The following is a 25,605-nucleotide window of genomic DNA, read 5'->3' as shown; positions in this document are numbered from 1 at the left end:
TTGTCAGGCACTACACTAATTATTTTATCTGTACGATCTCACGTAAGACTCCATTCAGCCTTCTGAGTAGACCAGTGGCTCATTTGAACCACCTGGGGAACTTTAAAAAAGACTGACAGGCGAGGGACAGGGCTTATGGGGGGTTATGCTGAACCTGCAGAGCAAAGGCATCTGGAAGGAGCCAGAGAAAACCAGAGCTCAGAGTCCTTTCTCCTCCAATTCTTACTTCCAACCCACACTCCTCTTTGCCATCAGGTGAATCAACCTGATTTCTCAGATGAAAGGTACATTTTCCAATGTGTACTGTGCACAATATGAATTCCAAGAGTGAATTCTTGGGGGAGGGGGGAAGAGGGAGGTGGGAACTTCTACTGGGAAATACTGCAAATTATGTTCTCCTTTTGAAGATTCACAGTGCTCATTAGCATTGTAAGGTCCCTGAGAAGTCCTGCAGTATCACTGATATAACACAGTGATATACCCCAACTTTGTTATAGAAACATCTTAAAACTTTGTATCGCTACTGTTCTCAGGAACACATTATGGGAAACAATATCATAAACTATCACATCACTCCTCTGCTGAGACTTTCAGTGGGTACTTCTCTGCAGTAATGGCTCCCAAATTTGGACATAGGTCAGAATTACCTGGACAGCTTTATTTCAAAATGTCTATATCCCATCTCTACCTCATATCTACATAATCACATAGTTCGTGAATAGGGCCCAAGCAGTTATATATTTAGAACATTTGGCTTAGGCCCATTGACATACAAAAGAAATTCCCAACTTGGTCTTTGGCCCTAACCCCACAATCAAAACCCCAGCCTGTCTTTCTTCCTACCTCTTTCTAACACATGCCATCACACAGCATCAGCACCCACTTCTCCTTAGGCTACTCCCCTACGTGGACTGCTTTCCTCTCACTTGTCCATTTTTCTGAATAATGCTTTTCCTCTAAGGCAGCCTAAGTTCTACTTCCTATGTGAGAAATTCCCTGATTGTAGTGAAGATTGCATCTTTTCCTTCATCTTCTTTTAACTTATTTCCTACATGCTTAGTATATTGTTATGACTTTCCTCTCCGGATACCTTTTATTTGCCCAAGCAGGTCTTCATTCTCTTGAGGGAGGTAGTATTGTACACTAGTAGGTACCCAGGCTTTGGACTGTGACATTTCTGAGTTTGATCTCAGATTGCAGTATGACTTTTATCTTTTCTAATTATCAGTTTTTTCCATCTGTAAAACTAATTAAAAAAAAAAAAACCTTGAAGAGTTGCTGTAAGGGTATAATAAAATAATTACTAATGCTTAGTAAGTGCTCAATAGTAAGGTTTTAGTAGTGATTGCTATTCTTATAATCATCAGTCTGTCAGTTTCTTAAGGATGGGGATTTTAGTTCATTTTGTTCATCAAAATATCCCCTCCTAAAAGAGTGCTTGTCACAGTGGAGCTGCTCAACCATCATTCAGTAAACAAACGAGTCCATTTGAGTGTCTTCTGTGTCTGTATCCCTGGGTCTTAGAATGGGTAGGGTTTTAAAACACTTTTGATGATCATGTTAATGACATCTGTATTCCTTTGCTTAAAAACTTTTTGTGACCAGGGTATCTACCTCATTGGTTTTACTTGCCACAAATTCAGTCTTCCTTTATCTTTTTAATAGCACTTTGTCTTTCTTTCTTTTTTTTTTTGGTGGGGAGATTCATGCACACCCCAATTTTAGTCCAGGGAGTCCAAGAGGATGTATGTAATCTATGTCTGACCAATGAGAACGTTTGGTCATCTCAGCTGGGCCTAATGTGGGGACTTGACCTCTGTTAGATCACAAGAAACTCAGTACTGGGACTTCAGTGTAACTGTTGAGACAGCTAAGTACCTTTTTCCCACCCCCCAGGATAGCTGGTTACATTGTTTGCTTGGAATGCCAGGGACACTAGATACAGAAAGATGAGATCAGCAGAGGAGAACATGGGGCTTGGAAATAGAGAAAGAAAGTGGTTGAGTGCTAATGACATTGTTTAAGCCCCTAGATCCAGCTGTACATGAAGCCAGAATTTGCTCTGAAATGTTCAGTTACCATGAGCCAATGACTTGGTCATAATTTTCTTGGCTTAAGTCAGTTGGTGGTAAACTTCTCTCATTTGAAGTCAGAGTACTTGCTAATGTTCTTAAAGTGAGGTCCCCACATCAATTCACCGGCTAATTTGCTCACAGCCTATATGAGGGTACTTGAAAAGGTTTGTAGAAATTTAATTCTATTTTTCTATGAACTTTTTGAAGTTCCCTCATATTTCCCTTTGATCTCCTCCACCCTTACTTGTCTGGGCCTACCCCAGGTGAACCCCTCTTGAGATTATCTTAACCACAAGGCCACAGTTATCTGTTAATACAATGATGCCTACTGTAATCTGCTTTCTGTTGTAATCACTTGCCTCCTGTCTTTTGTCCACTAGAGTATGATCTCTAGGGTCGTTGTTGTCTCATTTATCTATGATTCCCCCACTGCACCCAAGCAGGGTCTGAAAAGTTGTCAAGCATTGCTTAAGTTTCCCAATTGTATTTTCTGATAAGCTTCTTTTCAAAAGTCCATTCAAGAAGGCAGCACCTTCTTAATTAGAGCTGTTAGCACCCAAAAGTGTGCTTTCAGAGCCTGTCTCCCTTGGGTAATTTAAGGTTATGAAGTGCGGGCCCATGTTAACATCTCTGGTGAAGCAGTTGTCCTGGCTTCAAATATGGGTCGCTATAATAGATGGCACAGGAGAAACATAACTCGGGAATTTGCTAATTGTTTTTGCCTCACTGAGTTAGACATTACGTCTGCGTGTGACTGAAGGTCAATGGAATGAAATAGTCCCCCAAGGAAGCTAATAGAAAGTCAATTACTTTAGCCCTTTAAATTGCTTTTGGAACAAGCCCTTGCAGGACATTGCAGGGACCTTTCAGCACTCCTCTTGGTGGGTGGGTGAAGCACCTTAAGGATCATTTTGGGGCCCGGCCTCATGCTGCACTAGGAAGCGCCTCTCTTTTCAGCACCGGAAACAGCTGCATCATCGTCCCTGGCTGGGACGCCCTGGCTCAGCCCCTTGCTTTGAATCTAAATCAGCAGATGACTTGTGTGTTTTGCAGGAAGGCTTTCCTTTAGCCAAGATAGACAGGAGACCTGTTAAGAGTCTTCTGGAAGTGAGCAGGACCCCTCCACACCTGAAAAGGCCATTCAGGCCCTCTGGGAAGAGGACGGAGGTAACGGGCAGGGGTGTCCCAACTCCCCATCCCTGACCCCAAGTATTGGCTCCGTGTCTCCCATCAAATGCAAGGCCCTATGGCTCAGGGCTGACTCTGGCTCTGAGAGGCGAGGCCCCTGCTGTCCTCACCCAGTGTGTTTTAGTGCTGTTGAGCTAAGTGTGAACAGCTTCTTGTTTGGGGGAGTTCTCTGGACACCCATTTGTCATGGTGTACAAAAATGCAGCAAAAACAGTTTGGAAATAAAATTTCAGTCTTTGGCAAAGAAGTTCTCATTACCCAATCAGTGAAAACAGGAGGGGGTCCATCTGGAGGCTAAAGGACAGGGTACTTAGTGTCAGCTTAAGGGAAAACCCAAAATGTTGTCAGTTTTTATTAAGAAGGCCCATGAACTCCTGGGGTGCAAGGAAATTTGCTTTCATTTCAAGTCTGGCTGCAAACACCTCAACAACAATATCTCTGCTTCTTTTCTCAGCCACTGATTTGTACTCACTTTGAGCTCATTAGGGTATTTTCCTTTCTTTTTTCTTGGAAAAATAATAAGAGTGAGGACTATTCAGAAGCTCAGAAATAAGGGGCTATGCAGGAAAGTTGGAAGAACATAGAAGAAACTGAAACTGTTTTTATAGGAGTGACAAATCTCAGCATGTTTTGACTGGATGCAAGCTCAGGGAGGGCAGATATGTGGGGCAGGGCTCTGCTCCAGGCTTCTTGTGGCAACCTGAAGCCTGCTCTGCTCCTGGCTATGACAGATCTTCTGTCACCCCCTGCAGAGTGGGCTGAGCTCCTGTAGAGCTTAGAGGAAAGTGCTGAATGAGGTCCAGGTGGTCTCTTGCTCTCTTAGCCTCCTTTCCAACAAAACCAGGCAGCAAGAAACAGATCCTCTGGAGCCCCCACCCCCACTCAGTGATGCGTTCTCTTTTCCAGGTCTTTAGGCTCAGGGTGGGCTGATGACCCGTGAGGGTGGTTGACCCTAAGAAAGGGAGGCCTTTATTGCCGCTTCATAATGTTATAGCACATTTGGCTGTTCCTTCGTCACTCCCCATGCTCCCTTGCTGCTGTGTGCATGTGTGTGTATGCACATGTGCATTAGGATTTGTGTATGTGGTGTGCATATATGTGTGTGTGCATGAATGTTTGTATGTGTGTATGCATGAAGGTGTGTGTGTGTGTATGTATATGCATGTGTGCCTGTATGCGTGTGTGCATGAGTGTGTGTGTGTGTATGCCCATGTGTATGAATGTGTGTGAGTGTACATGCACATGTGTGTGTGCACATACACATGTGCATGAATATGTATGCATGCATGAGTGAGTGTGTGTGTGTGTGTGTGTGTGATGGGGAGTTACAGATGATTCTGAATGAAGAAATCTTGGCCACTACCTCATAAATCTGACTCCTGCCTTCTCTATTCCCCACCCTTTGTCCAAGCTTAGAGTAGCAAATTTCTATTGGGGTGGAGGCAGGGGGCTTTCGAGCACTTCTATTAAGTGAGTAAGCTTTTCTGTCTCCCGTTTGCTTCCTTGTACAGTTGGGGGTGAGTAGGGGTAGATGTGTACCTGCCACCAGAACTGTGGACATCCAGTTTTTCCCAGTTTTGAGAAATGGTGGTCCCAAGGTAAGAGTGGAGCCGCCAGAAAAGGCAGGAGTGGAAGAAACCAGAATGTAATGAGACATCCCACTGAAATCTCTCTGGCTGCACTGCTCTTGGGTCTGGACTGTTCTTCACTTTTCCTCTTTGGGAGTTTGTCAGCAAGTTGTCATATATCGGGACAAACGTTGCTCCTGGTTTTTATTGCTGGTGATGAACTTTGCAGAATCCTTTAGTGTTTTAACTGTCAGCTTGAGCCATCTTCACCTAACGTACCTTCCAGGTGCCTGTGGGAGTCCTGGGCATCGCAGTTAGGGCGTTTTAGCTTGGCTGAGCTAGGACTCTGGGGTTGGCAGTGAAGACAACCCACCCACACCACCCCCAGCCTACAGATGGACAAGGAAGTAGGTGGGAGTAGGGAGTGAACGAAAGCATTTTTGTTGAGGGTGAAGGGGCAAGAAGAAGGGAAAGAGTTCAGGATGGATTGGGGGTGGGGGGTCAGATCTACCTTATCTGCCCCTTAGGCTTGGTTTGGACTCATATTAAAGACATGTAAGCCAACCCTGATAGAATTGGTTGGGAGGAGCTATGTGAGATTCTGGGACTCAATAGGGTGATTTAGAGCAGAGGGGACTTAGAGTGGCTGGGCTGAGAAGGGATGGGCTGCGATTTCCCTGCAGGGACTTGGAGGCAAAGATAGTCTTGACTACCTGAGGACTGTAAATACTGGGAGAACAAGGACACTGAGAGTTTCCTTGGCCATGTGCCTCTTGCCTTTCTGAGGCAGTGGACATGGACAAGGAGAAGAGAAAGTAACAGGAGGATCAGTCTGTAGTGAGGATGGCTACCGATCACTTTTCACGTGGGAAAATCTCTGGGACAGAAGATACTCTACTGGGACGATGTAAAAATCCTTGTTTGGGCAGGGAGATGAAGACTTGGAACTACTGCAATCTGAGCATTAATGCAAATGCATCTCCCACTGTGAAGTGAGAAGCTGTGATTACAAAACCAGACAAACCTGAGTGCAAAGAGGACTGCACACGGGTCAGGGAGGAAGCAGAGGTGGCTTGTGTGATGGGCTCCTGATGCGTGCTGAGAGCCTGTGAGTGCCTGCTGCTCTGGGGACGCTGCTGTTTCCCCCAGGACAGGACAGGGCTGAGGAACTGAGCCTGGCTCAGTGCTTCCTGGAAGAGATTGCCACAGTGTGTGTGTGTGCGTGTGTGTGCGTGTGCGTGTGCGTGTGCGTGTGTGTGTGTGTGTGTCCCGCAGCACCATTAATTTATTCTATTCTTTAGTGCTGTGAACTTAACACGGGCATGTAAACAGTTTCCTCAGAAAACACACTTCTTTTGTTGCACTGGGGTTTGGATTCTTATATCTCGTGTATTCTCTGACCCTGTGAAGTGGCTTCTGTTCTGTCCCCATCTGCTCTGTCCCCATCTGCTCCTCCTTCCTTTCTTGCCTCCTCTCATTTCTTTGAAACAACATTTTCGCCCTTTCATTCCTTCTTTTCCTCACTCTCTTGCAATCGTCTTTCCCCTCTCCCTTAGCCACATGGACACTCTTGTTTTGCTTTGGTTTTTCATCACAGTTGGCTTCCCGCACAGATCAGGAGTGCTGGCTGCACAGGACTACCCTCAGCAGTGACAGGGGCAGCTGCCCAGTCCACAGCCTTTTGCCCTCCTCTTGGAAAGCCCCAGTATGTAGCAATCAGCCCTTCATGATCATGTTGTTGCTCCATGACCCTGTTCCCTGTCATGGCTGATCACTCTGACAGGGCCAATCAGATTATTTTTGCCTTAGGACCATGGAACTTGGAATAGAGAATCTGAGAGTGGAGCCGAGCCACCCTGATGGCGGCTCTGGAGAGAGGAGCTTCATCATGAACTCTGGCTATTGCAGCGGCTGCTGCAGCTGTGGGCTCGTGTGCGTGCCAGGAGTGCTGGCACGGGGGAGGCTCTGCTGCTGCACCACACAAAACAGTTTTGATGTTGTATTAGAGAGGACTGTGCTGCAATGAAAAGCAGACAGCCCAGAGACTCGCACGGTAAAAGTTTATTTCTTGCTTATCCAGAGCAGAATGGTTGGGTGGCTCTCAGAGCTGCCCTTCTCCAAGCCGTGGCTCAGAGATGTTGGTGGCTTCCATTGGGTGGACATGCCAGCTAGAACGTGGGCTTCAGCAGAGATGGAGAAAAGTGAAGAAACACCTCAGCTGCTCATTGCAGTGGCTCAGAAAGGCCACACTGAAGTGTCGCATGCCATTTTCATTCCCATTCCATTTGCCACACTGGTCATGAGGCCCCCAGGGGATCACAGAGGAACACGTGGCTATTCAGGGAGCACTACCTCTCTCTACCACATACAGTTTTTCAGAAGATGAGGAGAAAGGAAAAGGAAACTATTCTCAAAGATGCCGAAATTTTCATGTGATGAGAGTAGCTCTTGACACAAATATTTTAAGGCCAACAGAATCTCTAGATGAAGCAAGATACAAGATGAAAGATATTGTCTTGTTTAAATTCGAATGTGCCACCGCTAAGGTAGCCACTAGTACCCCCTACTCATCCTTATGGTTGCTCAAGAGACAGGTAAACTCAACATCTTGTTGCCTCCAAATGCTCAGAGCTGAGTTTGGGGTATGGGGTGATCTGGGGTGGGGGCCGATTTTCTAAGTGAAATTTCCTTTCTCTTTGCATAGATCCGAGGATGTGTATTGAATCACCAGGTAGCTGTCAAAACTTCAAGTGAGAGAGGAGGCAGGAACTCCAAGAATGGAGGGTGAGGCAGGCAGAGAGTATTGGGGGGAGAGGATGGGTAGATGGGGAACTCTCTAGCACAAGGCCTGCTGTGGCCCTGCTGTGGACTAGGGAGTAAGTGGGAACACTGGGAGAGCATTTTCCAGCTGGTGACTAAGAGGAAAGAAAGTGGGGTTGAGGTTTAGAGAACCATAGTTAGATTCTCCAGTTCCTGCAGGCCACCTGCTTTCCAGCAAGCCCTGTGAATATGGTTTATACTTGCAGGACACCACCTATGAGACCAAAGATTCCTCTATTTTATCCCCGTGCCCTAGGAATTCAGAAAAGAGGGCTAGGTTTCCTTCCCTGCAGATTTCCTTTACACATGCCTTATATTATGAATCTTACTGAAGAAGATGCCAAGACAGAAAAATAAAGAGCATGTATCTTTAACTCCAGTCTAACTAAACAATGGGAAAAGGATTTAGCTCAGCAGCTAATTTTGTTGCTGAAAAAATTTTAAGTATACTTTCTAAAATTCAAATGAGGAATCTCTCTCATTTATCTAAATTTTTTTTTTCCTCCCCTTAAACTTCTGCCCCGCTGTGGCTATTCGTGTCTGGCTGAAGAGGCGGAGGCCTTTCTTCCTTGGTTTGGGTTTCACATGGCGCTTACAAGGGCATTGTCCTCTTCCTGGTCTCCCTCCACTCCATGCTGCTCCTCAGGCCTGTTCTTTCAAGGAAATCACACTGTTCCAAGCAGACACTTGGTTTCAGCCCTCAGCTGGTGGTGGGTTTAGTGGTCAGTTTCACGCACCTGAGTTTGAGCCCTGGCTCCGCCCACAATAGGCTTAGAGTAAATGACTTAGTTCCTTAGCACCTCATTTTCTCATCCCATCTCTTTTGGGGACTCTGGTACCTATGCTAAGCATTTAGCATCATCTTGGTCACATAGCAGGGAGGCAACAAATAGAAGCTAGTGTCACCATTATTTGGAGGTAAAGATGGGGCATTTGGAAACTGTTGAATTTCTCGTCTTTCCAGAAGAGGGGTTTTGAATCTTATCAGGGTCACAGACTCATTCGAGAGACTGATGCACACTCTGGCCTTTCCCCAGGGGAGAAAAATATGCAGATGACACAAAATTTTGCATGTATTTCTATTGATTGCTTACCATTTTGCTCAGTAGTTTTCAACCTGTTCAACTATGGATATCCTTTTTTTTCAATGACAATATGTTTTATCTTCTGTTCCTCTCCTCCAACCTAATAATAGTGGTACTTCTTATCTTGTTGATTAAGAAAATACCTAATGACACACAGCTACTCTGAATTCTGTAATGCTTTTAAATTATTTTGAATTTCTTTAATCACAACAGCATGTATGTGGATTTGAAGGGAGAAGCTGTAAATATATTCATGGGCTGCATGATTGATTCCATCTGTCTTCAGTGCTTGGGGTCCATGAGGATTCCTCCATTGTTGGAAACTTCTCCAGTAGATAGGTTTATGGAATGAAAGACTGGAATGAAACCAAAGGACCATTCAATCCAACTCCATCATTTTATATAACACAGAGGTCAAAGATAGGGAAAGAACTTTTCCAAAATCACACAGGCAGATGGTATCAGAGGGGAGACCAGAACCCAGGATCCCTGTGGCCTAGTGGCTGCCTGAAGCTGACTCTCTCTGATAGTTCTGGGTTAGTGGAAATTCTTCCTTTTCTACCAGCCAGTTGCCAGTGGCCTGTGGGGAATGAATTGGGAAATGAAGCTTGGCAGGCAACTGCAGTCTCAAAGCTAATGACTGTATAATTTATCTTCCAAACTGGGACATGCTTGAGAGTGAAAGGGAGCTCTACTAATAATTATGCCAGGACAGTGGGTATAACTGGGGCTGATCTGGGCAAGCTATGACATATGGTCATCCTGTTGGGAGCCCACCTAGGCCTACCAAGGGCCTATTTCTGTTTTTTTTTTTTTAAAATTATTTAAAAGCCATTCAGCAGTAGATGTCTTGCTTGGAGGAAGACAAGAAGTGTCTACCTGTTGCCACCTTCATGTCTTGAGAGCACAGTAAAAAAGCCTCAAATTCTGTAAACGCATTGGGAATTACTTGCCTTTTGCTGTAAACTACCCAGAGGTTTTCAGCCCCCTACTCCTTTCCCCATTCTGCTTTGAAGATGCCTACCCCCATCAGAGGGACTGGGAAGGAGCTAACATACATGATGGGAAATAACTAACGAGGAGGTGGCCTGTGCTGCTGATTAGGCCTTAGCAGGTGACCCCATGCAGGTAATTGCCTACAGGACTGGACAGGGGTCTTTGTTGGTGGGAAGAGAGTGCTTTCTCTGACCCAGAGGTCAAAGGGATCATCAGTCCTTATAGACATAGCAGAGGTAGGGGTCTAGTGTCCTGGAGAGTACTTGGGACTAGGGGGCCTGCTGTGTAACCTCCAGCAATCACTTCTTCTCTTCTAGTTTCCTAATGTATGAAGATAGAGGTTGGAGTAATTCACGGTGCTCTGTGTTAGAGTGGGATTGGCTGTGCTGTGGTAACAAATAGCCCCCAAGTCTAAGTGACAAAACACGACAAGGATTCATTTCTCACTCATGCTACACATTTAACATGGGGGTCAGGGTGGGCTCTACTTTTTATAGCCTCTCAAGGTCTCAGGCTTCATTTCATGGCACATGCTTCCATGATTGCTATAGCAAGGGTTAGGAAAGTGGGTATTGCTCACTGGCAGCTAAATACTTTCACCTAAAAGTGACATGTGCCATTCACATCTCATTGGCCAAAATGAGTCACCTGGACACACCTATCTTCAAGGAGGCAAAGAAGAGCAGTCTTATTGGGTGTCCAAAAGTTAGAAAGCCAAAATATTTGTAAATGAGCCCATGTCTACCTCACCTTCAAATTTAAAAAATTTAAAATTTTGCAGTAAAAAACTCGTTTTCTCCTCCACTTGTAAATGAAATTTAATTGAGAAACATACAATATAAAATAGGTAGGATTTAAGCTTATATGATTGAAATGGGAGTCAATGACCTAGTCCTCCACCCTTTGGTGACAACATGATCATTGACAACACTGGAGATGATGGATTAGGGTTGGGGGTCCAGGGGAGACCAGAGACCAGTTAAGTTGCTCCTTAGAATTTTTTAGGTAAGGAAGAATGAGGGCTGTGCTAGAGGATGGGATGGTAAGGTATATTAGATTATCTATTGCTGCATAAAGATTATCCCAAAATTAGTGGCTTAAAACAGCACATGTTTAGTATATCACTGTTTCTGAGAGTCAGAAATCTGGGCGTGGCTTACCTGGGTCTTCTGATTCAGCATTTCTCACGAGCTGCAGTTAAGGTGATGACCAGGGTTTGTCATCTTGAGGTTCAATTGGGGCAGGATTTCTTTCCGAGGCCTCTGCTATGGTCTGGATGTTTGTAACCTCCAAAGCTCATGTTGGAACTTAATCCCTGATATGGTGTTTGAAAGGTGGGGCCTTTAAGAGGTGATTGGATTGTGAGGACTATGCTCTCATGAATGGATTAACTCATTCATAGACTAATGGGTTAATAGTTTAATGGGTTATCAGGGAGGAGACTGGGGACTTTATAAGGAGAAGAAGAAAGCATGGAAATGTGCTCTTGCTCAGCCCTTGCCGTGTGATCCCTGTGTCACCGTAGTACTCTGGGACTCCATAGAGTCCCCACAAAGAAGGCAGTCCTTGCTAGGTGCAGCCCCCCACCTTGGACTTCCTAGCCTCCAAAACTGTAAGAAATAAAATTTATTTCTTTATAAATTGCCCAGTTTTAGGCATTCTGTTAGAAGCAACAGAAGATGGACTAATAACAGTCTCTTAGTGGTTATTGGTAGGACAGTTCCTTGTGAGCTGTTGGACTGAGATCTCAGTTCCTTGCTGGCTGCTGACTAGCAGCTGCTCTCAGTTCTTTGCCTGGTAGCTCTCCAATCAGAACAAACAAAGCCAGAGAGAATGGGAGCAAGACAGAAGTTGTGGTATTTCATAATCTAAAGGCAGAAGTGGGCCTTTGTCATATTCTATTGGTTAGAAGTCACAAGGTCTAGCCCAAGCTCAAGGACTTATGCAAGAAAAGTACACAAGGGTGTGAACACCAGGAGATGGGGACCACTGGGAGCTACGTCAGAAGCCACCTTTTACAGGAGGATTTGGGAGAGGTTGAGAAGCCTGAACTGACATGAAAGAGACTGACGGATTGTGGATTATAGGAGGAAGAAGGAGTAGACTATGCCTCCAGATCTTTGGTTTGGACAAAGATAGTTGGTGGTGCCATTATTTGAAATGGGCCTGGAAGAATGAAGAGATAAGGTAGCGAGTTAGGCTTGAGACGTTAAATGGCAATCCAGTCGTGGGTCAGGCCAGGCGCCTGACTGCTCTGAAACCCAGTAAAAAGGGCCTTGTGACTCCCAGCTGGGCACACACACATCTGCTCTGTTTCCTCTTACTCCTGTCTCTGTTCTTGAGCTGGAACTGACTAAAGGAATTCGAAGTGAGTTCACAGCAAGCAGAGGTGATTGAAGTGGATTTAACATTCCAGTCCTTTTGATGGAAATTACTAGGCTCTGACTCCTGCTCCAGCATCCTGGCATCTGCTGCTAAAAGTGAGGAACCAAATGGGGCATAGAGCCAGAATTTGCACGAGGCTCTAAGAGAAAATGGAAAAGACACAGGGCTCCACAGTCAAGGCCATTGGGCTCAGCTCTCTTTGAGAAATATGACAAGTAGCTGACTTAATATTCCTTAAAAATGTGTATGCAAATTTCCAAAAAGATTGACCTAAGTGAGTTTTCACCAAGATCTGATAGCCCAGGACAATGGAATAAGCCTTTTTAATAGGATTACAGGCAGTGCTAAAGGAGACTGGCAGCTTTTAGGCTCTGCGTTGTAATATGTGCTCAAAGAAAGCACAAGAGAGCGAAGACAGAAAACAGGTTTCCTGTGTTGTTTCACACTCCCTAAACTATTACTATCTCTAGCTCACAGTATCCTTGGCTGCTTAAACTGAGGACATCTGGGATCCTTTTCCGGCATTATCTCTAACCAGTTCTGAGTTCTTAGGTCTCTCTGGACCTCTGTGAAAGGAGACTGTGAACTAAATGATCCCTCAAGGACAGTAGTGGTGTAGGCCTGATTTCTTCATGGCATCCCTTCCCCAAGATCTCCTCCTGTCTTTATTGCATGGGTCAGCAGGGAAGAGACTACAGACTTGACCTAGGAAGGCTCCAGATGAGGCACTGTGTGCTGGAGCATGGGCTATACATGGGTCTAATGATGCTAGGTGTGGGTATTCATTGATGTGAAGTCTCAGTGGTGCTCAATGTAGAGGGTGCTGCCATTTGGGGAAGGGGTTGTGTAAAGGGTTTCCCTAGTGCACAGCACCCCTCCGAGTAACAGGCCTTCTCTGCTTCACCTATATCTGGAGAGGGAATGCTGGCTGACATATTGAATATTAAAGGGGATTCCTTCTAGAATGACATGTTCTGTGAATCATAAAGCCAATCAAGAAAAATGTAAATAAATTCCATTCTCAAAAAGGCAAGTGAGACCTGTGTCAAATCAGTAGCAAACTGTTAACTAAGAATGTATCCTGCAGATTCAGAACCAAGATAGCAGAATAGATGGTCCCCAGTGTCACTCTTTCCCACAATCAACCAATTTACAGCTATTAAAAAGCAATGACCGCTGAGCTGGGGCCTCTAGAGTTCAGGCAAAGAGGAAGAGAAATCTACAGAGTCACGATGAAAGAAAGAAAGGACCACTCTGACTGTTTTGAGCCCTGACCACCTCAAGCCTGGCCTTGTTGATTACAAGGAGCAAGAGCTAGCAAATGCTGCTGCTGTGACCTCTGTATGAAGTTGCTTGGAGACTGCAGGGAATAAGAGGGCCTTGGTGGCTTCCAGGCCAGCGAGACCACTAACAGGGAGATGGAGCCACAGACAACTGAAAAAAGGAGCCACTCAGAGGCCAATAAGTCATTGCAAAGGACCAGTGCATGACCCGCCCCATGGGAAGTATTTGGGGTGCGGGCAGTGGGGGAGATGGGCCCACTGGGGGAACATTGGGGCACAACATGAACAACTGATCTGCCCTCCAATCAGCACAGGCCCACTCAGTGGAGACTGGTCAGGAGTATAGATCTGCAGGGGGTGCACTTTGCTGAAAAGACTCAAGCCCAGACCAGAGTTTCTATACAACCCAGGTGTACCAGACCTCACAGGACCCAGAAGTGATTACAAGGTCAACAATTAAAACCTGAGCTGCACAAAAAGCCCCAGGGAATTAGCAGCAAAGCAGCAATTTAGCTCAACCACAGGGCTCAAGTGCTGGTCCCCATGGGAAGTTCCCCCATTTTAGAAGTAAGCAAAGGACAACAAACTAGTTCCAGTGCAGAGTTTAAGTGGTGGAGGTAGCTAATAATCCAACACGGAACTGAAAGAAAACACAAAACACCCAGAGATCAGCAATAAAGTTCTGATATTAACCAGGAAAGGTCTAACACCACCAAAGAACACCTATTAAACCTAGAAGGATCAGAAGCCCTCTAGGCTCCCAAGCTGGGGTGGGAGGAGGGCCAAGGGCCTCAGCCATGTCCCCTCCACATCTGCATCCAGCTCAGTGATGACCACAGAGCTTTTGCTGGAAGCATCCAGGACTCCCCTGCTGGAATGAGGAGGGTGCCATAGGCCTTGACCATGCCCCCCCTTCCTCCTCCTCCCACCATATTCCCCTCCACTTTCTCCTCTCTTCCTCCCCCATCCTGTTCCACAACAACATCTTAGAATGTAAAATAATAATAATAGTAATAATTTTTTTTTTTAAAAAAGAATATATCCTGCTAAAGGGCCCGTGCTCAGTGCTTCAGAATGTCTTAAAGTCAGCAATTTAAAGGCAGTAAAGCTAATTTGCAAATATATTCACTGAGTCATAATGAGTGAATGAAAACAATATTTGTCAAACTTTCTTTTAATTAGAGAAATACAAACAGGTTATTTTATTAATCACCAGTTTGAATGTTCTGTGTCAACTCAGTTAAAAAAACCCAAAAAACAAAAAGAACTTGTTTTTTATCTTCAGTCAAGCTCTTCGTGTGTCTAGCAATATCCAATCTGCTTATTTGAAGACACAGTTCTTATTTTCTGCATATGGACCTCACTTACATAAAATGCCATTTCTCATTCCCCATTGCCTGGATCCACACTTCAGGTTTTTCTTGCCTTGTCTTGAGAGTGGACCACTCACTGTTTTGCCCATCATGGCTCAAGATCAAAGGTGGATATTTGGGGGCTGACCCCGTGGCGCACTCTGGAGAGTGCGGCGCTGGGAGAGCAGCGGCTCTCCTGCCACGGGTTCGGATCCTATATAGGGATGGCCGGTGCGCTCACTGGCTGAGCGCGGTGTGGGCGACACCAAGCCAAGGGTTGCGATCTCCTTACCTGTCACAAAAAAGACAAAAAAAAAAAGGTAGATATTTGGGAAGATGAATGTGTGAGGTTCAAAGTAAAATATGAGGCCAGGGGATGGCAGATTGGGAGGAACAAAGTCAACCAGTTAACCAGAACCCCTTCATTAAGTACTTACTGTATGCACAGTATCACAAGAATATAGAAGAAGCATGGATCAGAATGCCTGCCCCCAACTGGCTTTTAGGGAAAAATGTTGATGAGTAGAAGGTTAACCCTGGAGGGCAGAGATTATGCCTGTCTTGTTTGTGCTATATGGGCAGTGCCTTGAATAATGCATGATGCTCAAAAAAAATGTTATTTGAGTGACTGAATGTGAAAGATAAGAAGGGTAAATGGTGCTCAGAAAAAGGAGGCATTGGTGTGGGCTCAGTAGACAAAGCATGCACAGAAGTGGCACATGCCTTGAGCACACCTGTCCCTGTGTCTGGGATCATGTTGTCTTCCTCTCTGCTTTTCTCTGCTTGCCAAATCCATCCAGCACTTTGAAGTTCCTGTGCCATTTTTTCAAGTTATCTTCCTTGGTCTTGAAGACAGAAGAGATGTCCCACTCCTTAGATGGCAATAGCATTTTATTTTAATTAGTAACAAGGCATTTATAAAGTATTTATCAGGCATTTCAATGCAGGACAGTGGGAAGGAATCAACTACACCATTTTGAAAATCTCATTTAATCCTTAAAATAATCTCAGGAGAAAGGTACTATTATTATCTCCTTTTTACAGAGGCAGATACAGGCACAGGAAGGATAAGGAACTTATCAAAGAGCCCAGAGTTGGTAAGACATAGTGCAGAGTGGTACTCAGGTCTGCTGGGCTCCAGTGACCATCACACTTTCATCAAGTCATGCTACTCTCTTCTCTTCTCTACTTTATCCCTTCATCCTTGATCCTTCCCTTGCAACAGACTTGGCTGATTCTCATCTTAGGTCACATGTAGATTTTACATCTGTGGAGAGCGGTGGGTGTGACATGTCTTGTTCTTCATGTTCACTACTTTGCACTAGATAGATACTCGAACTTGTCTGTTAGATCTTTAGTGGATGGAACCAACCACATACCCACATCTGTGACTTAGCCCTGGCTGGATGCCTTCCGTGCTTCTACCATCCACATGAGGCCCATAATTGCCTCCCCTTTTTGCCAACCTCCCCAATCTCAGTTGGGAAGTCAATTGAACTTGAGAGGGCTGGGACTTAAGGAGACTGAAGCTTTGCATATGAGGCACCCATACTCCATTTAATGCATAAAGCTGATAAGATAAATCTGATGTTATCTATATTTTAGAATTTCAAATTCAAATCTAACAAATATTTACTGAACACCACGAGCAGAAATACAGTCCTCAAAGACTAAAAGAGAGAGAGAGAGGGTGAGAGAAATGAAAGAGAAGATTCTGTACCTGGTGGGTGGGAGGGTGGCAAACATGACTCAGAAATAAGACTAGATCAGAAAGTTCCTCAGGCTAATTCAGCACCAGGACCTATGTTTTCTGGATTGCACACTGTCCTGCCTGGGAGCCGTTGGTGTGAAAATTGATGTAGGTTTTCTGTGATTTGCATACCCAGATGGCCTAGCTGGACTCTTGCCCAGGAGGCGCATTCATACACCTGCTCTCCATATTTGAGAGATTACCTGTCTGTGGTCACAGGTCAGATGACATCACCTGGCACCGGTGTGGTTAAATTCCACATCTTGGCCTTCTTGGGGATGTGCTCAGACAATGAGATTCTAACTACAGAAAGTAACTATGGCCACTTCAAGAACAAAAAAGGGTGATCCAAGAGTTCTGATCTGGATGGAAACCACATTCACCAATGCTGCTCTCACTTAGACTCAGTGCGTCTCCATGCCTGAGAGCTGGCCAGTTCTTCTACAGGTCCACTCTTGGTTTATTTTGGCTTTTGCTTCCATCTTCAACATTGTCACTTGGGTTTCTGTTTGATTTCTCAAACCGATCTGTCCTTGCTCCATGACTGACTTGGTCTCCTGCTTGGAAGAGCCCCTCTGTGACCCTCTGGCCCTCTTTGCTTGTACTTGGCTTCTGACCCCAGACCATGGTCTCAGCCTCAGACTTTGTGTTTTGGAAAGTAGTGTTCTTGACCAGAACCAGCAGTCCTATCCCAGCCCAGCTACAGCCCCTGTAATTAGAGCCTCTTTCTAAATAGCCCCTCCTGCTTGCACACATGCCTTTGTGAGCCAAGCACTCTCCCAGACAGTCCTGCCCAAAACCAAGCACACACTGCTCTTGAAGTTTTTTGCTGGGTCATCAAGAACGAGACCTTTGGTGCATTTCAAATTTCTAAGACAAGTTTATAGAGATGCTGCTGGGCTTCTTCTCAGTGATGATTTATGCATTGTGAATGGAAAAGCATGCTGGTTTCATTCCTTTTAAAACCTGGTAATGACCCCAGGGGAGAACATTATATCTATATCTGTATCTGTTCCTTTCTCTGTATCTTTGTCTCTTTCTCTGTCTAAATCTGCCTATCTACATCTATATTTATATGTATAGGGAAACAGTGGTGTGAATTTAGTAGGCCAGCAAAGCTTTGCCATACCATCATCTATTATTTATATCTGACCTACTAGAATTTGAGACTTATTTGCAATGCAAAAAAGCAAAGTTGTATCATGCCCTTCAAGAAATATATAGGTAAATATAGGCCAACCCCTTTAAGTGGAATAAAAATATATGTTGTTTGTCTTTGTGCTATGAAGATGCACATATTTAAATCACGTCAGAATAATAGCTACTGGGAAAATAAGACCTTAAGTGAATGATCTTGGGCAAGTCCCTCAAACCATCAGAACCTCAGTTTCTTTGTCAGGAAAAAAAGAAAGATTTAGACCAGATGATCTCTGAGGGAAGGCCAACTCCTATGATCTAGAAGTTTTTAATTTTTGATTGTCATTGTTTAATTAGTAGTTTTTACCCAAAATCTGATCTTACAGAATCTTTATATTAAATTACAGTTGCATGTAGAAGAACAGAATCCTCCTGGGTCTGGGTTGTGTTTCAGTCAAGGTATAGTTGGGAAACCCATGCCAGGCAGTTCAGCAGAGAGAATTTAATACAAGGAACCAGTGACGATGTGTTGGAAGCATAGCAATGCCAAACAGGGACAGCAAGGAAACCCAAAGATTAACAATAATGGGAAGTCACTTCCATCCCTGGGCTGTAGGGACAGAGGAGGTAGTTTTGTCAGAACACAAGATTCAGGGCTCCTGGGGAAGATGGAACAATGGAGGGAGAGACACAGTAGTGAGAGCTGGAACCATGCTGAGACCCAGCCACTGCCAGGAAAGAGAAAGGGAGGTAAATATAGCTTGCCTGGTTTTTGCCCCTCACCTGCTAGTTGGTTCTGGAAACTAATGGAAGCCAGAGGGCAAGGAGTCTGGGATACCTTGTTGCAGCAGCCACCTCCTGCAATCTGGAGCAGGCACAGGAAGGGTGGGGGTAGATCGGAGGAAGCAGCAGCTGACTGGTCTGGGTGGTCTGGGAAATATCTTCTAAAGCCTTTATGAATTACATCCTCATCTGGCTTTCCAGTGACCTGGCTGCCTGAGAAGGGAACTCAGATGTGGAAAGATGTTTTTTAGGCCTTTTCAGCCCCTATCACTGAACATTTACATCGGTTTAGTAAGCAGCTTCTAGGTTCCAAGTTACCAAAAATTTGTGAGATTTCCAATGAATAACTACAAATTTTGAATATCTGCTATATGCTAAGCAGTTTATGTACAATATCCCCTTCTGTCCTCTGGCAACCCTGCTTGGAAGATATAAACACCTGTATTTTAAAGATGGAGAAAATAAGGTCAGCAAGATGGAGCAATGTGCCCAAAGGTCACAGCTGGACTTGGAGGAGGTAGATGGAGCACAGGAAATCCTGATGCCAAAGCTTTTCTCGTATAGAGGCAAGGCCAGATCAGGAGGGGGCTCACCATTTCATAAAGAATGTCATTTTGATTTCTGGAAGCAACAGCTTTGAAATGCCAGGAAGCAGTAGCAGCAGCAAACAATCAGGAAGGGAGTAACCACTGGACCTCAAACCTTCCGAGAACCATCCTCCTGGAGGGCAGCCCCCTCCCTGCCAGCCCTTCCCATTCAGGAGGCTTCAGCCTTTTAATTCTTCCTGGCAGCTTGTTGGGATCATGTGCTTCTTGGCCTCTATCACCAAATTTCTTTATTTACAGAATCACACTCAGTTGGTAAACGTGGCTGTGGATAATAGGATATTACAGATGCGATTTGGAAGAATTTGCTGAGTAAGGCCATTAAAGCCAAGAGTAAAAATGAGGTGGGGAGATAAAAGGATTGTTTCTTCCTCTCTGAAGAAAAGGCAGGTTGGTGGCGATGACAGTGCAGAGCTGGGGCGGCAAGCAGCTGAGGGCCGGGAAGAGGAAGAGCCAGGACAGAGATGAGATAACGCTCAGGAGTTGTGCTCAGCAAGCAGATGAGCCCCGGCGGCTGAAAGTCTGGGAGGTAAAGGCAGGAAGCAGGAGAAAAACTGTCTGGAATCCAGAGAACCCAGGATCTGTGGGCTCATGTACCTTCACTCTACAATAGGGAGTTGGGATATGGATGAAGGGGTATAGATAGGGCTGGGCCTGGAAAAAGCATCTAGGAATGTTCAGGAATACTTAGAAAGCACTCAGGAACTTGAATGGGGTTCAGCACTTAGGAGTAGGGCCTTTATAAACAGGCCATCTAGCCTCTCTGAGCCTTAGGTTCTTTTTTTAATGGATTAATGGTGTTAATAATACTTATCTCATATGGCAGAGGTAAAGGTGGAGTGGGGTAATGGTCATGAAAGTGCTTTATTAATTGGCAGAAACTGTGCAAGGTTACTTCTGAGTAGGTCTCTTCCACACTCGCCCTAAAATTGCTTCTCTTAGTGGTGTTCTGAGTGTGGTAGGTGGTGACATATCCTAGTCAGATCCAAACTAGCCTTTGACCCCTTTTACTAGAGATGTGGTCAAGTGACAGGATGGGTGGAGGGTGGCCCCCAAGTGCAGGGGCAAGCCCAGCAGCAATGGGGAGGCAGAGGGACCACGGCATGAAGAACTACATATTGCAGATGTGGGTAGAGAGAGTGGCAGCATTAAACAGCCTGAGAAGCTACACAGGGCAAAATTAGCACCAATGCTTAGATGTTTCAGAAAGGCACATTTCAGCGCAGTCAAAGGAAATCTTATAATTTGAGTTATCTCAAATTATTAGCATTGGATGGGCTACCTTGTGAAGGAGTGAGTCTCCTGCCATGCAAAGTGTTCAAACTGAGGCTGAACATTATGGAAGAGATACTTGTCTATAGTGTTGGGCTGTACTAGATTGTCTGGGAGACCTCTCATAACCCTGACCTAGTGCGAATTTCTCTTTTCTGACTCTACCCAAACATGACTCACTTCTCAGTAAGGATCTACCTTGGGGGACGAAGCAATCCAGGTAAGGAAAGCACAGGGATCCCAAAAGAGACCAATTCAGTCTCTGAAAGCTGCCTAGAGCTTTCATGAGAGGCGAAGTTAGTGATGGTGGCATCTCTGGGCTGCTGGGAGTAATAAGAGCTTTTCTAGCTCTGTGATATAACATTTTCCCCCCAAGTGACTTTTATGTCTATCACAGATCATTTTTTCAAATATCCTGGAGAATAAAGTAAGGCAGGTAGTAATAATCTCACTTAGCAAGTGGGGCAACCAGGAATCAGAAAAAATATATGACTACAAATTACAGGTTGGAGCTTGTCCTGGTCTGTTTGGTGCTGTATAACAGAATACCTGAGACTGGCTAAGTTATAAAAAAAAGAAATTTATTTCTTATAGTTCTGGAGGCTGGAAAGTCCAAGGTCGAGGGGCTATATTTGGTGAGGGCCTTCTTGCTTGTGGGGACTCTGCAGAGACCTGAGACAGCGCAGGGCATCACATGGTGAGGGGCTCACAGGAGGTGGTTAAACTGGATTTTATAACAGACCCTCTGTTATGATAACTAAGCCACTCCCTCAACAGCCCATTAATCCATTAATCCAGTCAGCTCTCAAGGTCCCACCTCTCAACACTGCTGTGTTAGAGACCAAGTTCCCAAAACTTTTGGGGGATACATTCAAACCATAGCAGGGCTGGCTAGGATCTGAAGAGATCAGTTATTCAAAACTTATTATTTTATAAATGGGAAAACTGAAACCTAGAAAAATAGAACCATTTGCCCAAACTCACATTATAATTTGTGCCAGGGTCAGGGCTGAATCATTCTTTGGTCCTGGGTTGCTCAACATCTCACAGTTCATTATTGTGGAGTTGGAAGAAGAGCCTAATATGCTCTTCTTGAGGTGTTTTCTGATCTGATATGCTATCCTGAGCCTTTGTGGGAAGTGTTGCAGGTAAATGGGGAATTTCTGGATTCTAGCAGAATTTGAGGTCCTACAGAGATGCAGCAGATGACCAGGCTGACCACCAGCCCAGCTTTTGTTCACTCTGAGAAGGGGTAGAAAAGCCACATAACACGCCCTCTGGCTTTTGGGTGGTGGCTGGAGCAGCAGAAGAGATGGCAGAAGGAGGAGAGGCAGCAGCAACAGCGGTAGGTTCAGGATGACCTGCCATGTTACATCAAGAACAAGTTTTCTATTTGAAAAAAGGAGCTGGAGTACAAGAGGCACCTCCTGCCAAAACAACACTCATGTTGGCAGTACCTGCCATTGCTGCTGCTGCTGGTGGTGCCCTGGTGCCCTGGCAAGGGCCAGCTTTGCTAGACCCCAGCTGGACAGAATGGGCTAGGAGGCCTGCATGCCGCTTACTCCAGGACTGTAGGTAGGGAAGCAAGCTTTTCTTAGTCACTTTCCAGAAATGTCACTTTCCTGCCTGACTAGAGAGACAAAGGTAGAGATAGACATGAAAGTTTGAGGAAGGGGTAATATAAGAGAAACTGGCAAGATGGTAAAGTCTAGAAACCTCCAGAAACACACACTTAAGAAAGGACAAGTCAGTATTTATGTCTTGAGATTGTGACTGGAGGAGAGAAAAAGATATTATCCACAATATATTTTATACTTATATATACTATTTCTTTTTTCTTCTTAGAATGAGTAAGTAACATCAGCAGGATGAACTGGGTCATGAATGAATGTTGGGGTAGGCTAGTGGCGTTTCAGCAAAGTGCACAGGGACGCACAGGGAGGTGGGGGTAGAGGAGAGACCCCTGCATGCTTCTACTGGAAGTGCCCACAGGAGGGGGAGGCCCTGCACAGAGGGAAGGTGGAAGGGGACAGGGCAGGAAAAATGCTGAGCACAAAGTGTCTGCTTCCTTGAAAGCACTAAGTATGGCTAAGAAGGGCAAGTCTAGGATGATGGGTTGTGAGACCTGGGATTGAATCTGGCCCCTATCACCAACTCAGTAGTCTGGGGCTTAAACTCATTGAGTCCTGGTTTAACTGCATAGCAAAATAATGCAGTGTTTGTATCTATGTCATAAGGTAATTGTGAGGATTAAATGATATATAGCATGCAAAATATTTTTCAGATTGCATACATGGCTTAGTGTTTTATAAGTATTATACAGCATATAGGCATATCCAACTGTCCTACTATCTATTTCCTTCTACCAATTGAATGCAATTCAATTCGGTGAACTGCAACATTTATTAGGAACTCAACATGTGCAGATTGTGCTTACTTATGTGAAAAATGCCAGCTGAAAAAAACCCCAGATACTTTTTTTTAAGAGGCTTAATATTTAGAGCTGCGGGGTGGATACATACCTACTGACAGCTAACCATGACATGGGGCAGAAGGTGGCCAGTGGCATAGTAGCCACATGAACAAAAAGGTATGGGAGAGTGGAGGAAGAGCTGAATCCCAAATAATGAGATGGGAAAAGCTGGATGGACTGGAAGTTTTCTGAACCGGCTTTGAATGCTGAGGGAGAAATGCTGGGCCTGGGGATGGAAAGAATTCCTGGAAGTGGGAAGGGCAGGAGCCACAGCGACAGCAAGAGGGTGGGCAAAGTGCATCTTTATGGAGGACTCTGAACATGGCGTCCTCCTGGGGCTGCTGGAAACAAGAAAGCACCATTTCTGGGATCTCTACCTCTCAAGTCACGGGCAGCTTCTCCCCAGACCTCCTGACCCAGATGTACATCTGGCTGGCAGTCACTCTCACTCGCCTGAGACAGGTAGGGTGTTTGAGACCTGACCCTGCTGTATGGAATTCCAGCAGAGTACCTAAGATCTGGGTTTTCTAACCTTTTTCTGCCTCCTGCAGACTGTCTGACCCTGTCCCTTACTGTCATACATCTGTCATAGCATTTGTTGTAATGATTAAAGACAGAAAACTCAAACATAGATATTAAAAAATGATGCATATATGTTACCTTCCTTTTTAGGTGTTCTGTAGATTATTTAATGGAGGCATGGAGGGAAAAGAAAAAAAGTCATCCTCCTTTATACTTTGGTTAAGAAGATACAAAATGAGAGTGTGAGAGACTCATAGAATACATTGAACCAGCACTGAAGCTGGGCCCTATTATTACCAGGAAGGTACCCAAGAGCTATCTTCATTGCTCACTTAGGAATATTCTCTGTTGTATGTTGGAGGTTATACCTCTCGGTTGACAGAGAAGCCCTTTAGAAAGTACAGTTATTTGCAAAATTAATTTTGGGCAGTGGAACTCATTGCCAGGGACAATAGAAATGGCGAGGTAGTTATTTTTTTTTTCTCTTGTGATGTTTTGGGGGCAATTTACAGTGAATGAGCATTTTATTTAAAAAAGGAGCAGCTATTTTTCTCTCATCCCCAAACTCTGCATAGGTAGCAAAAAGTAACTCCAGTCTGATGTGCAAACGCTGCAGATACCTTGCTCTAGAATTCCACACACATCAAGCTCATCTCATGATATTTCCTTATCAGCTCTGAAAAAGAGAATAAAGAGGACCTCCAACTGGCTTCTGGATAGAGCCCAAGATATTTCAAATATTTGATATGACATAATACGAGTAGGGTGTTTTATTCCCCAGGGCTTGGAGGAGGGAAATTCCTGACCACATAATTATATTCTGACCTCCTGAAATTTACCCTGATCTTGCACTTTGCACGGGTAATGCTATTCTTTCCTTTCTGACTGGGGACCTTGTGTTGGATAGAAGGCGGTTTCTCATTTTATCCACCTACCCCTGGCTAAAGTGGCTGTTTTTTACTCTGATGTTAGGTGTACTCTGAACTTAACCAGTTGAAATGGAGCAAATCAGCAACATCCTGGTGATATGAAAGCAGCCTTGCATGCCTGAATCACAGTTTGGGAATCAGGACCCAAATGTATATGTTGACAGAACAGCTCCATACATAACAATTGCGATTTCTAAAGTCAAGTACCAACTGGTCTGGAAAAGAGAGAGGTGGAATTCAGTTAAATAAAGGGTTAGTTGTGCTTGCATTTGACTGAACACATTTTGTTCTTAAAATAACTGCACAGTTGGATTTGAATTGTATTTTATGTTTGGTTTTGTTTACAATTTTTTTTCAAGTAGTGCTTTCAAAAGATAATTTATGTCTATAATCACATCCTTAACAAAACTGGCTAATCACCCAATTAAAACAAACATTTCAAAAATAGGTAAAGTGAAAAATAGGTTGTTTTCATTACCACCTTAGATTGTTTTAGTGAATAGTGCCAGTGACCTTCTTAAGGTGAATTTACTCTTATCAGATCATGAAAGATTCTCCAGAATCAGAGGGAGCACAGGCAAGCTGAAATCCAGCTGTGGCTCTTGGATCCACAGAGTCTTCAGCATTAGGGAGATTTTTATTTTGTAAGAGACTGTCTCTTTGATGTTGTTCTAATGTTTGTAATATGTTCATAAATATAAGATACTTTAAAAATAAAGTTTTATTAATGGAATGAACCTCTCATGTGCCTTATTTCTATTTTTTCCATTTCTTTTCCAGTCAGATTCTTTTCAATAGAGGCAACCACTGTGTTCAGTTGAAACACTACCATCCAGACTTTTTAACAGGTATAAAAATATTAAATCTGTTGTGTGTTTTTTAATTGTATATATTCCACAACTTGCTTTTTTTCACTGAATGATATAATTGTAGGAGATTTTTTTCCATGCCAAAACATATAAGGCTTACTTCCTTTGAAAAACACTACACTGAATTTCATGGTATTAATGTACCATATCACATCAAGTCATTTTCTTATTGATGAACATTTATGATGTTTTAAACTTCTTTGTACTATAATTATACAAAAATTTTTTTCTTGAATGTGCCATTTTGAATCTGTGGAAAGTATTTTTCTAAGAGATGTACCTAGAAGTGAAATTTCTGAATTGAAGTATATGCATATTTTAAATTTTAATAGAAACTGCCAAGATTATCTCAAACATGTACTAATTCACACACCCATCAACAGTATTTGAGGACCTTTTTGTGCACACCTGAGCCAATATTTGCTGTTACTATTTGCTGTTACAATATTTCATAAACTGATGAGTAAAAGTATTATCTATTATTCTTTCAACCTACTTTTTAATGGGGTTACT

Source organism: Cynocephalus volans, chromosome 3, assembly GCF_027409185.1.
Source record: "Cynocephalus volans isolate mCynVol1 chromosome 3, mCynVol1.pri, whole genome shotgun sequence".
Classification (NCBI taxonomy): Eukaryota; Metazoa; Chordata; class Mammalia; order Dermoptera; family Cynocephalidae; genus Cynocephalus; species Cynocephalus volans.
The sequence above is the reverse complement of the archived record's forward strand: the minus strand, read 5'-3'. Positions refer to the sequence as shown.